Source organism: Hibiscus syriacus, unplaced genomic scaffold (genome assembly GCF_006381635.1).
Source record: "Hibiscus syriacus cultivar Baekdansim isolate YM2019G1 unplaced genomic scaffold, ASM638163v2 tig00113724_pilon, whole genome shotgun sequence".
In the NCBI taxonomy this organism is placed as follows: domain Eukaryota; kingdom Viridiplantae; phylum Streptophyta; class Magnoliopsida; order Malvales; family Malvaceae; genus Hibiscus; species Hibiscus syriacus.
This window is the reverse complement of record NW_024063470.1, coordinates 1951617-1965971: the sequence shown is the minus strand read 5'-3', so window position 1 is coordinate 1965971 and position 14355 is coordinate 1951617. Positions and strand designations below refer to the sequence as shown.

The 14355-nt window shown below is 28.9% G+C and overlaps 1 non-coding gene and 2 pseudogenes across 1 annotated transcript; 2 read left to right on the top strand and 1 right to left on the bottom strand.

The window, feature by feature from the left end:
• The first annotated feature begins 2551 nt into the window (after nt 1–2551).
• Nucleotides 2552–4961, top strand: LOC120187258 (annotated as a pseudogene).
• A 619-nt stretch (nt 4962–5580) lies between these two features.
• LOC120187271 lies at nt 5581–13915 on the bottom strand (annotated as a pseudogene).
• Nucleotides 13916–13979: 64 nt separating this feature from the next.
• TRNAR-UCG lies at nt 13980–14060 on the top strand. The gene has a single exon. It is a non-coding gene; the product is annotated as a tRNA-Arg (tRNA).
• Nucleotides 14061–14355: the final 295 nt, after the last annotated feature.

The following is a 14355-nucleotide window of genomic DNA, read 5'->3' as shown; positions in this document are numbered from 1 at the left end:
AATAAATGATAGAATTTAATATTTATTTCTAAAAACCCATTAAATTAATAAATAAGTGGATGTTTTTTTTTCCTGAAGTCTAAACCAACAATGGTTGCACTATTCTATGTGGTCCAATGACAACTGTTTGCATTTCAGCTTCCAACAATTTCAATTTTAATGTTATTATTGAATTATGTTTTGATATTTTTTTTCTTTTCCAAAATGCACACACTGCCTAAAATAATGTTGATATTTTAAGAATGGATGCGATGGACAACCCCTCCTTCCCTCTAATTTTATGTGCATTTATAGTGCAACATACCAACTTTGTAATCTCTTCATAAACTGTCACTTGTTAATAGATATAAATTCATATAAATTCAAATAGTGAGAAATATTATTTTGAGAAGATAAATAACATCATCGAATGTCAGTCATCAGAAGAGATAGAAATATGAACACATCAAACTTTTAAATAACTGTCAATTTTTAATAAGTTTCGTGAAAAACTAATCTTAAGGAAAAAAATGAAATAAGAACGATTCAGTCCCAATGTTATCGCAAAAGATAATCGATGATAGGCAAAGATTGGTTATCGGTGGTGATAAGGGAAGTGCAATATCAAAAAGGGAACTATTTAAAAGTTTAGTGAAAAAATTGGTACACACTATAATAATGTTGTTTTGTTCATATCACCACATCATTTAAATTTTGATGACATAGTAACATACTAAAGTTAAAACTAAAATTCAATACTATAGTTGAAGAAATTAAAAGTTCAATAATATAAAAGATATATCACTTAATGTTCAGTGGTATCCAATGATATATATATATATATATTGAAACATGTCATCGTGGGCAACATACTTGGTAGTCGTGATCATTAAATTTGAAAGCACCAATGAAGCTTTCTGTTTTCCATTGAACCCACAAAATGGACAAGTAGAAAGAGACAGTTTGATGATGATATAGCCAGTCTCTTGGTGATGATATAGCCACATTTTTCGACCTTGTGGCGACTTTTCATCCTATTGTTTGCGAAGCGATGCTTGAAAACAACCATACATGAAACGCAAAAAGCAATTGTCAAAAATTCCAAAGCTTAAGCTGCTAGGAAATGGTTCAATCATTTCTTTAATAGTTTTCCCTAATTCCTTTTTCACCCCCAGTATACCTAATTTAACCACTTTTTTCTCGCTCCATATGCATGTAGTTTTCGCTTTTCAATCTACAAAAATTCATTTTGCATCTATATTGGGTAAAATATGTTTGCCACCCAAAATTCCTCATATATTCATTTTAGTCCTTAAAATAATTAATTATCTAGAAATACAATAAATTATGTTTGACCCTCAAGAATTTGATTTGGTTCCAATTGTTTTAAATTTGTTTTTTATAGAGTTTGTAATTTTATATTTCAAAGTTGGTAATATTTGTAACTAAATTTTTTTAATTTTGTTATATTTGTATCTATCTTACCTTTTAATCAATTAACTGCATACATTTATATCAACTATAGTATTAACATCTTTTATTTTACATTCATACGATAAAAAATCAAACATTTATGATATCTTATACATATTATTTTGTTCTATTATAAAATCCTATTATTCTCTTTTGCAGGTTAAGAGAAAGAAGAATAAGAAGAATGGGGGAGTTAATTGGGTTAAGTGTCACGTTAATAAAAACTAACTAGAGGTAACGACAGATACCAAAATGAAAACAAATTAAAAGTTTAAAGATTGTATTGTAAGTTTTAAAAGTTAGGTGACTAAATTACAAACACTCTAAAAGTTTGGGGCTATTTGTATACTTTACCCAAAATTTAATTTTATAGTATTATGCAATGTTAATTTTCCAAAAATCTTTATTCACAAATCAAGCCAGGTTCGGACAGTTTAAATCTTTTAGGCTTCATTTAGTTAGTTTCTAATTTTTTTTCGGTTTTTATTTTCTATTTTCATTTTAAAAAGTAGTTTTTTTTGGGGGAAATTGAAAAAAAAAATGAAATTATAAGAGATGTGCATAATAAGTTTTGATCCTACGTCCTATCGTATCTATTGATTTTATTTATTAAAACATTATAATGGAAGACAGGCAGTGTTCCCGCTGCCCTTTCTCCTTTTTTGTAAAACCCTAAAATAAAAACCGCGGCAATCCAAATTGGAGATCAATTTCTTCTGGGATGCTTCGGACATAGCAAATGCAGTAACTGTTTATTTTTGGGCTTTTCAGGTATCCTTTTTCCTCTAATGCTCTGTTTCAATTTTTTTTGATAGTCTATGCTCATATGAAGTGGTTATTGGCATTACCGCTTTTGTTTGTTTCCTGGGAAAATGGAAGAAAAGAAGAGAAATTTGTGAACCCATTTGCTTATTTTACTTGTTTCAAATGTTATGCAATATTTTTCTTAAAGAAAATCCCCCCATCTACCGATCATTTAACTTTAAAGCCTTTCATTACTGACAAGAGTTAATCAAATTCTGAATTAGGTTTTTCAAATTGCAAATTAATGATCATATCTTCTTATGCTATTTTTATTGTTTAAGGATAATTCGAAGCTCTATCTGAGAGGAAGAACTAAACACCTTCAAATGTTAATTGGTTTAATGGAGTTGAATATGATTATACTGTGTTAGAATTTTCGTTTCTGAATGAGTCCTGCGTTACTTCCTAAACATGTAGCTGCAGTTTTGAAATACCAAAGGGTTCCACTCAAAGCGCTTCAAATGTTCAATGCAGTAAAGAAAGAAGATGGATTCAAGCACACTTTTCTAACCTATAAGTGCATGGTTGACAAGCTTGGGTTTCATGGGGAATTCGAGGCCACAGAGAAAGTACTGCTAGAGATGAGACTGAATGTCGATAACAGTCTCCTCGAAGGAGTTTATATTGGGTGCATGAGAAATTATGGACGCAAACAGAAAGTTCAAGAAGCTATCGATGTGTTTGAGAGGATGGATTTTTTATAATTGCGAGCCAAAGTTTCTATCTTATAATGCAATTATGAATGTTTTGGTTGAACATGGATATTTCGACCAGGCACACAAGGTGTATATGAGAATGAGAGATAAAGGGATTGTTCCCAATGTGTACACTTTCACGATTAGGATACAGTCGTTTTGTAGGACGAAGAGGCCTCATGCTGCTTTGAGGCTTCTAAGAAACATGCCTATGCGGCGGCTTATCGTACCATAGTAGGAGTGTTTTTTGAAGAGAACCATCACATTGAAGCGTATGAGTTGTTTGATGAGATGCTTAACCTGGGAATTTCTCCAAATACCTCTACATTTAATAAACTTTTACACATTCTCTGCAAGAATGGTAACGTTCGAGAGAGTGAAAAGCTGCTGAATAAGGTGATAAAGAGGGGAATATCTCCAAATTTGTCAACAGTCAATATCTTTATCCAAGGGCTTTGCAGAAAAGGAGCGCTCAATGAGGCCATTAGTCTATTTAATGGTGTGGCTGAGGAAGATATGAAAGGGGATGTTGTTACATACAATACCTTAATATGTGGCTTGTGTAAGAACGCCAAGGTTGCAGAAGCCGAAATATTTTTGCATAAAATGGTGAAATAAGGTCTGAAGCCAGATGGTTTTGCCTACAATACTGTAATTGATGGATATTGCAAATTGGGCATGATACAAAATGCAGACAAGATTCTCAATGATGCAATTTTCAAGGGTTTTATTTCTGATGAGTTCACTTATTGTTCCTTAATTAACGAGTTATGCCGGGATGGTGAGACAGACCGTGCTTTGGCTGTATTTGACGAGGCTTTGGGGAAAGGATTAAAGCCTAATATTATTATGTACAACACTCTTATCAAAGGGTTGACATTGCAGGGACTCATTTTGCAAGTCTTACAGCTGATGAATGAGATGTTGGGAAATGGTTGCAGTCCCAACATATGGACTTACAATATAGTTATAAATGGATTATGCAAGATGGGATGCGTCTCCAATGCTAATAATTTGCTGAATGATGCTGTCGTGAAAGGTTACCATCCTGACATTTTTACGTTTAATACTTTGATCGATGGATACTGTAAGCAGTTGAAAGTGGAGAATGCAGTTGGGATTCTAAATCAAATGTGGAACTATGGTGTTATTCCTGATGTGATAAAGTATAACTCTGTGTTGAATGGCCTCTGCAAAACTTCCAAGTTCGCAGATGTCATGGAAACTTTTAAAACCATGGAGAAAGGGTGTATTCCCAATATAATCACCTACAATATACTTATTGAGAGCCTCTGTAAAGCTCGTAAAGTTAACGAAGCAATGAATTTGCTTGAGGAAATAGAAAATTGGGTCTTTCTCCTGATAATGTCTGTTTTGGCACGCTGATCAATGGATTTTGCAGTAATGGAGACTTGGACGGAGCTTATCAGCTGCTTAGAAAAATGGAACAAAGATACAAGGTTTGTCATACAACGGTAACATACAATATTATTATTAATGCCTTTTCTGAGAAGCTAAAGATTAATATGGCTGAAAAGCTTTTCCATGAAATGGGTGAAAATGGATGTTTCCCCGACAGTTACACTTAACGTGTTATGGTTGATGGCTTCTGCAAAACAGGAAGAGTCGATTTGGGTTATGATTGCCTTCTGGAAAAGTTGAGAAAGGGTTCCTTCCATCTTCAACGACATTTGGACGGGTTATAAACTGTGTAGAGAATAAAGTTTGTAATGCAGTTGGTCTGATCCACCTGATGGTAAAAAAGGGCATAGTTCCTGAAGATTGTGAACACCATTTTTGAGTCAGATAAGAAGGAAATTGCAGCTCCTTAGATGGTTGTAGAAGATTTGTTGAAAAGGGGTCATATAACTTATGATGCATATGATCTTCATGATGGTGTTAGAGATAAAAAGCTACTAAAGAAGCTTCAAAGTAGGTAGCATCATAAGATTTATATAGGGGGTTGTATATTGCTGATTTGAACCATAAATTTTATAAAATGTTTTTTAACCGTATTGAAGTAGCTAGCCTTGAACATAGATATTTGCTCCCGGCAACTTAGCATGTGCTGTTGCAGCTATTTCCCCACTTTCGAGTCGAAAAGTTGACCTTCATTTTGAACTATGAGAGTCTTTCTCCAATCTCCATGATGTGATCTGTCAACACGTACACAAAAATTAACTTTTGAAAGAATTGTGGACAGATGATGGCATGATAGAGATCGAGTCTATGTTACTTCGACTCTTTATTTTTCTTGAAATACTCGTGTCAATGCATATTAGGACATAGATATATGATTCTCCAAAGACCCTTCTAATACATACAAATCTTTATATATATATATATAACTGAACGTCTATCTTGGACACGTACTCATAACCTGCATTCACAGACATAAGGTAAGTCGTATAAGATCGTGAGAACAACGTATATAAATTATTTAGAGTAGAAAGTTGCCTTCCAAATATAATTGGCATACATTTACTAGAGCGCAAGAAAGGGATGTTCCTTTTCCAGGAAAGCAAGCTCCAGTATCTTGAGAATAGATCAATCCCTGGGAAAGTGTGGAACTTCAGTTCAAATAGCATGAAACATCCCAACAAAGAATAGAATGTGATCTGCATCAAAATTCACATAGAAATCCGACCGGGTTCCTTCCTCGCCCCACTTCCCTCCATCAGGCTTCTGATCTCTAGGACTCCTTCCCACTGACCTATGTCAGCACAGATATTAGATAAGGAAACATAAGCTCCAGCGTTACAAGGTTGTAACTCGATGAGCTTCTTTGCTGCCAGCCTTCCGAGTTCAACATTTCCATGTACTTTACAAGCTGCAAGTAGAGTTCCCCAAATGAAAGCATCAGGGTCAGTAGGCATATTGTATAAGAACTCTTCAGCCTCTCTCGGTTTCCCGGACCGACCAAGAATATCAACCATGCAGTCATTGTGTCGGTAATTAGGTTGAATTCCGTAGTCTTTGGCCATTGAGTTTAGATAGTTGTAACCTTCTTCAGTCAGCCCACTATGACTACTGGCAGATAAAACCTTAACGAAAGTTACCGAGTCGGGGCTGATTTCTTCTTTCTTCATGAGCTCAAAGATTCTTAAGGCCTCTAAACCTTTTCCAATCTGAGCATAGCTTGATATCATAGCTGTCCAACCTACCAAATCAGGTTTCACAATCTTTGATGCTCCCACATTCAGGGGTAGTTCTGCTGTTCGGCGGTTAAAAAACGGTTAAAAAACGGCGTGATTAGTTAAACAAGTGACCGGTTAAAATTTAGACCGGTTATGTTATATCATTTAACCGGAAATATTATCAAGTAAAATAACAAATTAGGTAGCGCTTATATAATAAAATAGGTTAATTACTGGAAACATTATCAAGCACAATAACATATTAGGTAGCGTTTATATAATATAATAGGTAGCGCTTATATAATAAAATAAGTTAATTACTAGAAATATTATCAAATACAATAACATATTAGGTAGCGTTTATATTGATTTATTCTATCATAAAATCGGTATATTTATACCGGTAACATTGCAAATTTACCTATTACATTATAATTATCGGTTTCGATGTTTTTGGGATCGATACAATTTTAATTGTATCGACACTTTGCGTGCACCTCGTTAGGCATTCATTCTGGAAAAAAGTATCGACACAAACTTAAAACGTGTTGATACATTATGTAGACTTATTTTCTCAAAAAACCGGTATATTTCTACCGGGTACATTGTAAATTTACCTATTACATTGTAATTATCAGTTTCGATTTTTTGGGATAGATACTTTTAATAAATGTATCGACACTTTATGTATACACCTCGTTGGACATTCATTCTGGAAAAAAGTATCGATACAAACTTAAAATGTGTCGATATATTATGTAGACATATTTTCTCATAAAACCGATATATTTCTACCGAGTACATTGTAAATTTACCTATTACATTGTAATTATTGGTTTCGATGTTTTTGGGATCGATACTTTTAATAAATGTATCGACACTTTATGCGTGCACCTCGTTTGACATTCATTCTAGACAAAATGTATCGACACTTTTTAAATTTGTGTCGATACATTATGTAGATCTATTCTCTCATAAAACCGGTATATTTATACTGGTTACATTGTAAATTTACCTATTACATTATATTTATAATAATTGTATTTTAATAAAATATAATAATCATAATTTTTTATTTATAAAATTATATATATAATATTTTAATAATAATATTGACATAAATAATATTAAATAAATTATTCTAATATTTTAAAAATAATATTATTATTTTGTTAATAAATAATATTATTTTATTATATTTGATGTTTATAATTATATTGTAATTATGATTATTTTTTATCACTTCATTATGATTATTTTTTAAAATTATATTGTAATTATATATAATTGTTTTTATTATTTGAAAGCTAATATCGAAATAGAAATACTGTGTCATTTTTTCCATTAGTTATATTGTGACAACTTACAAACTAAAAAGTTAAAATTAATTTGTATAATTTGTGTTTTTTAATTTTATCATTGAAAAGTCTATTTTTACCGGTTTTGTTATTGTTGGGCATAACAAAACCAGTAAAAATTACCTAAAACATTATTATTTCTACCTAAAACATTAATGATTTTTAACATTTTCCGGTAAAGTAGCCAACAATAACAAAATCGGTAAAAAAATAAAAAAAAATCGGTAGTGTTTTACCCGTTTTGTTAAAATAATTATGTTTTCGGTAATTTTTACTTGTTTTGTTATTGTTGTATACCGGTTACATTGTAAATTTACCTATTACATTATAATTATAACATATGTGTCGATATTTTTAGAAAATGTATCGACACATGTTTAACTATTCTCATTATAATATAATTAATGATATATTATTCTTATTATAAAAAATAAAAAATATAATTTATAATAATTTTATTTTAATAAAATATAATAATCATAATTTTTTATTTATAATATTTTAATAATAATATTGACATAAATAATATTAAATAAATTATTCTTATATTTTAAAAATAATATTATTATTTTGTTAATAAATAATATTATTTTATTGTATTTGGTGTTTATAATTATATTGTAATTATGCTTATTTTTCATCACTTCATTATGATTATTTTTTAAAATTATATTGTAATTATATATAATTTTTTTATTTTTTTATTTAAAAGCTAATATCGAAATAGAAATATCGTGTCCTTTTTTTCATTAGTTATATTGTGACAACTTACAAACTAAAAAATTAAAATTAATTTGTATAATTTGTGTTTACTAATTTTATCATTAAAAAGTCTATTTTTACCGGTTTTTTTATTGTTGGGCATAACAGAAGCGTAAAAATTACCTAAAATATTATTATTTCTACCTAAAACATCAATGTTTTTTTTAATATTTCCGGTGAAGTGCCCAACAATAACAAAAACGGTAAAAAAATAACAAAACCGGTAGCGCTTTACTTGTTTTGTTAAAATAATGATGTTTTCGGTAATTTTTACCTATTTTGTTATTGTTGTATACCAATTACATTGTAAATTTACCTATTACATTATAATTATAACATATGTGTCGATACTTTTAGAAAATGTATCGACACATATGTTTAACTATTCTCTCATTATAATATAATTAATGATATATTATTCTTATTATAAAAAATAATAAATATAATTTATAATAATTTTATTTTAATAAAATATAATAATCATAATTTTTTATTTATAAAATTATAGATATAATATTTTAATAATAATATTGACATAAATAATATTAAATAAATTATTCTAATATTTGAAAAATAATATTATTACTTTGTTAATAAATAATATTATTACTTTGTTAATAAATAATATTATTTTATTGTATTTGATGTTTATAATTATATTGTAATTATGATTATTTTTTAAAATTATATTGTAATTATATATAATTTTTTTATTTTTTTATTTGAAAGCTAATATCGAAATAGAAATATTGTGTCCTTTTTTCATTAGTTATATTGTAGTAACTTACAAACTAAAAAAATTAAAATTAATTTGTATAATTTGTGTTTACTAATTTTATCATTAAAAAGTCTATTTTTACCGGTTTTGTTATTGTTGGGCATAATAAAACCGGTAAAAATTACCTAAAACATTATTATTTCTACCTAAAACATCAATATTTTTTAACATTTCCGGTAAAGTGCCCAACAATAACAAAACTGGTAAAAAAATAAAAAAAACCGGTAAAAAAATAACAAAACTGGTAGCGTTTTACCTGTTTTGTTAAAATAATGATGTTTTCAGTAATTTTTACATGTTTTGTTATTGTTGTATACCGGTTACATTGTAAATTTACCTATTACATTATAATTATAACATATGTGTCGATACTTTTAAAAAATGTATCGACACATATGTTTAACTATTCTCTCATTATAATATAATTAATGATATATTATTCTTATTATAAAAAATAAAAAATATAATTTATAATAATTTTATTTTAATAAAATATAATAATCATAGTTTTTTATTTATAAAATTATAGATATAATATTTTAATAATAATATTGACATAAATAATATTAAATAAATTATTCTAACATTTTAAAAATATTATTATTATTTTGTTAATAAATAATATTATTTTATTGTATTTTATGTTTATAATTATATTGTAATTATGATTATTTTTCATCACTTCATTATGATTATTTTTTAAAATTATATTGTAATTATATATAATTTTTTTTATTTTTTTATTTGAAAGCTAATATCGAAATAGAAATACCGTGTTCTTTTTTTCATTAGTTATATTGTGACAACTTACAAACTAAAAAATTAAAATTAATTTGTATAATTTGTGTTTACTAATTTTATCATTAAAAAGTCTATTTTTACCGGTTTTGTTATTGTTGGGCATAAAAAAACCGGTAAAAATTATCTAAAACATTATTATTTCTACCTAAAACATCAATGTTTTTTAACATTTCCAGTAAAGTGCCCAACAATAACAAAACCAGTAAAAAAAATAATAAAACCGGTAGCGCTTTACATGTTTTGTTAAAATAATGATGTTTTCGGTAATTTTTACATGTTTTGTTATTGTTGTATACCGGTTACATTGTAAATTTACCTATTACATTATAATTATAACATATGTGTCGATATTTTTAGAAAATGTATCGCCACATATGTTTAATTATTCTCTCATTATAATATAATTAATGAGATATTATTCTTATTATAAAAAATAATAAATATAATTTATAATAATTTTATTTTAATAAAATGTAATAATCATAATTTTTTATTTATAAAATTATAGATATAATATTTTAATAATAATATTTACATAAATAATATTAAATAAATTATTCTAATATTTTAAAAATAATATTATTATTTTGTTAATAAATAATATTGTTTTATTGTATTTGATGTTTATAGGCGCTATTACTGTTTTTCTTTTAAATTCCAAAAGTGACGATACTTTTTTAATAGAATCGATACTTTCAACATATCCGGTAGGTAGTTTAATGTAATAGGTAACGCCTATTTTTTTTACCGTTCACATTATTATACTTGATAATGTTTCCAGTAAATTACCGGTTATGTTATCATTGGTAATATTTTAGGCGTTTACCTAATATATTATAATAAGAAATTAAATAATTAACATATTTTATTATATAAGCGCTACATATTACGTTATATAAGCGCTACCTAATATGTTATTGTGCTTGATAATGTTTTTAGTAATTAACCTATTTTATTATATAAGTGCTACCTATTACATTATATAAGCGGTTCCTAATATGTTATTGTGCTTGATAATGTTTTCAGTAATTAACATATTTTATTATATAAGTGCTACTTATTACATTATATAAGCGGTTCCTAATATGTTATTGTGTTTGATAATGTTTTTAGTAATTAACATATTTTATTATATAAACGCTACCTATTACATTATATAAGCGCTACCTATTACGTTATATAAGCGGTTCTTAATATGTTATTGTGCTTGATAATGTTTTCAGTAATTAACATATTTTATTATATAAGCGCTACCTATTACATTATATAAGCGCTACCTATTACATTATATAAGCGGTATCTAATATGTTATTGTGCTTGATAATGTTTCCAGTAATTAACCTATTTTATTATATAAGCGCTACCTATTACATCATATTTTTACCTGTTATATTGTAAAGTATCAATCCTTTTTAAAAGGATCGATACTTTCAACATATCATATAACATTATGATAAAACCGATAAAATTTACCTAATATGTTGAAAGTATAGATATTTTTTATAAAAATGTATCGATACTTTGTTGAAAGTTATGTAATTTATGTTTCAAAATTTTTTAATAATGCTTCATGTTTTCCACCTATAATATTAATTTAATAATTTCATTTACACAAAAAATTATTTGATTGTTTTAATATTTTATAAAATATTATCTAGAATTTAAATTTAACAATTTTAACCAAAGATAATAATAAATATGTAATATCTATGTTTATTATTTTTAATTTAATAATAATATATACTGTAACATAAAAATAAACTATTAGACGTGTATAATTACTAAATTAATATCTTAAAACTCACTAAAAAAATAACCTTAAATTAATATTTTCCACAATGAAATAAGTATGAACACTTATATATATGTATCGATACTTACCGATAACCAAAGTTTACCGGTTATCAAATTTTTTAATAGTTTTTCATATTTTCTACCTAAAACATTATTAGGCTGTTAACATAATAGATAGTGCTAAACCAAATTTATTAAATATCTTTTAATATATCATATAATATCATATATTAACTGTATATTAATCGTCTTTTCCAATCCCCACATTCAGAGTACATTTTAACAAGTGAACTTCCAACAGAAACTTCTGAAACTAAGCCTACTTTTACGGAAAGTGCATGCAGTTGAGCCCCAATGCCTGATTCATTTGGAAATGCACAAGCCCCAAAGGCAGGTGAAAGTGTGTAAGAGTTTACTGCCAAATTAGACTTCATCATTGCACAAAAAAGCAACACTGCTTCTTGAACTAAACCACTTTGTGCATACCCCGAAATCAATGACAAGTACGATACAAGATCTTTTGGGACAAACATGTCAAATACCTTTCTTGCTAATCGTAGCGCTCTCCATTTTGAGTATACAGCTATGAGTGTGCTACAAACAAGTTCTTCGTTGCCGAGACCTGCACAGATTGCATACCCATGAATTTCTTTGCCTTTACGCAGAGAATAAAGAGATGAGCATGCAGAAAGAATTGCAGATAGAGTTATTTTATCAGGTCTGATGCCCTCAGATTTCATTTCTTTGAACATCTGAACAGCTTCTGCATAACCATGTTCTGTAAACCCAACAATCATTGAAGCCCATGAAATATTGTCATGGACAAGCATACTCTGAGATACCTTTAATGAGTCTTCTAAACTACCACATTTGGAGTACATTGTGAAAAGAGAAGTCTCGACAGAAAGATCGAAGATCAGCCGGTTTTAAGAGAGTAACAGTGCATCTGCCTCCCCAGTTTTATAACACTTAAGACACTAGAAGTACAAGACTTATCTGGTCTCACGCCGTCCTTTAACATTCTCCTTAATAATTCAATTACATGTTGAGAACTCTGTTTCTGAGCAAAAGAAGAAATCAACACAGCTAATGTATCTGCTGGAATCCTCATGCTTTCCATCTCTTTAAACACTATTCAGACATATTAGCGAATCCTATTTTTGAATACATGTTGACCAAAGCAGCTTGTATCACCGAATGCATAAAAAATCCACTCTTTATAATCAACGAATGGATTTGCATAGCCTCTTCGATCATGTTTAGTTTAGCACAAGCAGAAATAACAGCGGTAGCAGTATAGCTGTTTATTTCCACATTTACATATCTCATTTCTTTAAAAAGTTCAAGGGCGTTGACACAACCATCTGTCTGCACAAATCCAGAAATTATAGCAGTCCAAGAAGCAACATTTAGCATAGGCATCCATGAGAATGTCTTCACAGCTTCATCCATGCCTCCACACTTGACATACAAGTCAATCAAGGCAGTTCCGACAAAGACATCTTCGGCGCCACATTTAACGATCCACCCTTGAACTTCTTTTCCGATCCCAACCTCATTAAGTGCAGCACAAGCTGTCAAAACACTCGAGAAGGTAAAGCCGTTAGGCATCAAAAACAGCTGCAGATACAATAGCATTCCAACATACCACGTTCTCACAAGTCGAAATGTCATAAAACACCCTCAACGCATCCCAAAAGGCACGACATTTTGAAAATAAATCAATAATTCCAGTACGAACGTATCCTTTCGAAAATAACCCATTTTTCATCGTAACTGAATAAACCTGCTTGCCGAACCTAGTTCTTTGCATAGCAACACAAGCCGAAAGCACACTTCTATAACTAATCTCATCGGGTTCCGAACCCGAATGGCACATTTTTCGAGACCATAACCAAGAACTCTCAAACAACCTGTTGTAATTGAACCCATGGATCATAGTATTCCATGAAGTTACGGTTGGTTCGGGCATTTCATCAAACAGTTTGACAGCTTCTTCCATTGAACCACATTTGCAATACCAATCAAGCAAAAGATTTGTAACAGTGATATCGGATTGAAGTTTTGATGTTCTGAGCAAATGGGCATGTAAAAGTTTGGGGCTTTTGATAGTAGAGAGTATTGATCTTCTGTCATCGATGAAAAGGTAAGAAGGATTATAGAAAGTTGGATTTGTTTCATCATTTTCTGCGCTGCAAATGGATGGGGCTTGAATGGCAGCTAGAGTTGATATACATTTATAACAAGTGTAAGAGATTTGGGTATGAATTCGTTTATGGAAAAGAGAAAACATTTCAGAGGATGAATCTACAGATATTCCTTCTTTGATCTTCCGAGACTATTGTTTAGGCAGAAAAATAAAAAATTATTAACGTCACAGCAATATTTATCATCAAATGTCAAGATGGCCGAGTTGGTCTAAGGCGCCAGTTTCAGGTTTCGGTCCGGAAGGGCATGGGTTTGAATCCCATTCTTGACATCCTAGAACTTTTGACTATTTTTTTTTATCAATGATATTTCTTACGGTTAATCAAACCAAATTTAATTTATCCATTTTTAATTCCAAAGTAATTATTTAATTTAACTAAACTTAAAAGTAAAAATTTAAACCTAAAAATCTAAATCAAAAGTAATATTTTATTTCATTTAAAAAAATATATTCATAAATTTTTTTGATAAATATGGTGAGTAATATTTCATATTATTTATATTTAAAACTAATAACTATTTTTTGGTATAATGGTTTAACACATAAGATTAAACTCACAAAAATA